General features: G+C 33.0%; 1 long non-coding RNA gene across 1 annotated transcript; it reads left to right on the top strand.

Moving 5' to 3' along the window:
* Nucleotides 1-1,202: 1,202 nt before the first annotated feature.
* On the top strand, nt 1,203-2,115 carry LOC111717684 (uncharacterized). The gene is made up of 3 exons (XR_002768874.1): nt 1,203-1,342; nt 1,414-1,492; nt 1,983-2,115. It is a non-coding gene; the product is annotated as an uncharacterized LOC111717684 (long non-coding RNA).
* Nucleotides 2,116-2,478: the final 363 nt, after the last annotated feature.

Here is a 2,478-nt window from a genome sequence, read left to right as displayed (position 1 = left end):
AAAGTTTTGGATTTTAGTAGTATAATGGAGCGTTCAGGTCAATTTCAATGTCCCCCTGATTTTTTTAAAGCACTTCTGAACCTGTTTTTTCATTTGGATTTTTTTGTTTCCCTTCCCTCTTTCCTTTTTCCCGTTCCCTTTCCCTTTTTACCTTCTCTCATGCATCTTTTCCCTTCCCATTTACCCCTTTCCCTATTGCTATATTTCTTTCCCAATTGCTCCTTTTCCTTTCCCTATTGCCCCTTTTCCCTTCCCTCTTCCACTTTTCCCTTTCCTCTTCCAGTTTTCCCTTCCCTTTTCTCAATTCCCTTTTCTCTTCCCCTTTTCTCTTTTCTCTTCCCTATCCCCTTTCCCTTTTCTCTTCCCCCTTTTTTTCTTTTTTCTTCATTTTTTCCCCCAAACCCAATCAAAGCTCATATTTTTGCCCTTCCAGGCAAACAGAAATATATACACGCCTGGGTTGTTCATGTTCATACACAAACGCAACCGAAACTGGACTTGAACCGAAACATGAAATTGAACCCAGTATTCAATCCTTATTCCTTAGTCGCAGTAAAAAGTTATCAAGTTACACATTTAAAGATAACATAGAGCTAGCGAGGTTGACTAATTCATTATTTTAAAGAATTTATCAAAAACCTTCTCCTTCTCTCATGTTGAAACTGTAAATTATTGTTTCGACATAAACCTAATTATATTGAATGTAAACAGACCGATAAACCAGTTTTAAGCTACCGAAACCTAGTTCACAGTGTGTTCCAGAGTAAATTTTATCCATTCTCTAATTGCCTACCCTTGACTAGAACCAACATTTGAAAATGAAAATTGTAAATAATAATCTGAAAATAAAAAAAAACTTCGATGATTTAATAAAAGCGAGGGAAATGGTGGGAGTTACTAAAACTATCAATTTTAATATAAACCCGGGCCACCCCAGGTTCCCAAACTAGTATACAAGGGTTGAATAAAAAATTGGACAAAAGTGACCATACGTAAGTATAAGAATTAAGCTAAAATACAATCAAAACTTGTCATACGCATTGATATACAATAAAACTTGTTTTTTTACTCTTGAGCTCAGAAAACATTTTCTATGACACATTTTGTTGAACAAAAGTAATTCTGCATTTTTTCCAAATTCCCACATGTTTTAACAACAAAAATGGATTTAGCTAAGTAAAGTAAAAACACGCGAAATTTTAAGTGAAACTTCGCAACATTTTCAGTTACTGTTAAAAGCATTTTCAGTTACTGTTGAAAGTTTAAAGTAAAATGTTTACTCCCGAGGTCCATGAAATACTTCAAATTTTTATTCTTTTCTTGTTAGTTGCACTGATAACAGGTAAAATTAAATTATAAAACTGGAAAATCCAGCGTTTGATGATACAGTGGAATTAAGTGTAAATTGTTAAGGTTCTTTGGTTTACGGGTTCTTTTTGGATAAGAAAGTTAGAAAAATCAGAACCATGTTGAAATCTAGACCAAGTTCAAGGTAGGCTTATCTTTTCTTGTCTTGTCAGACATATATTTACATTTTTATCATATTGATAATACGAATACTTTAGCACAAAAAAATTAAACAATTAAAGAATGTGTTAACACAGAATTCTGTTAAAAGTGAACATTTCAAAAAGGTTTTTTTTTAATATTTAAGGGAGTGTAGTCGTATTCCATTTTACTCACAACTCAACGGAACCCTTAAAAGCTTTGCCTGCTCAAGAATGAATAAGTTATTAATGTTTATCTCTAAAAAAAGTTAATATTTTTCATTGTAGCTTCTCTACAAAAGTTAGACTTGTGCCTTTTTTTCCTAAGAACAATAGGAGAAAATTATCAAAACTAAACACACTGTCAAAGCTAGAAAAACGACAATATCTTCTACATTATTGATCAGATAATGTTACTGTTGTTCATTGTAAATTCCGTTCTATGAATAGTATCTTGAAATTACATCAATAGTCCAAAGTTTTTACTTTTCTTAGGAGACAGAAGTCAACTCGGCGCGGTGAGAGTGAATCGACAGAGAATCAGATGAAAACTAATTGATTAGACCGATTCATGCATCGACATCAAGAAATAAGTAAAAAATGTGTTTAATGCAATTTTTATCTTTTAAAAATTATAAACCTTTGACCAATCATCGAGTAAAGAGAGCGCTGTGTTTAAATGTAAAACGCGGTGTACGCTGCGTACAGTGTGAACTTAACACAACAGATGCGTTACTTGTGTCTCTTGACATTACCCAAATATTTTACATTAAAAGCCGTTTCCAAAAATTCTATTAAGTGAATATTGTTGTATTTAATAATTGCTAACAGCTTGCAAATACAAAAGTGTTTGTATGATACTGAGAATATGTCCGATTTTAAAGTACGCTTACAGTCCCTTTAAGTTTCTTAAATGTATTTTTACCAGCATTGCTGAGCTGCCTCGACTTGATCTTGGCGTAAATAGAGTTCAGCGGTCAGCAGCCAGGTT

Source organism: Eurytemora carolleeae, unplaced genomic scaffold, assembly GCF_000591075.1.
Source record: "Eurytemora carolleeae unplaced genomic scaffold, Eaff_2.0 scaffold3089, whole genome shotgun sequence".
Taxonomy (NCBI): Eukaryota; Metazoa; Arthropoda; class Copepoda; order Calanoida; family Temoridae; genus Eurytemora; species Eurytemora carolleeae.
The sequence above is the reverse complement of the archived record's forward strand: the minus strand, read 5'-3'. Positions and strand labels throughout refer to the sequence as shown.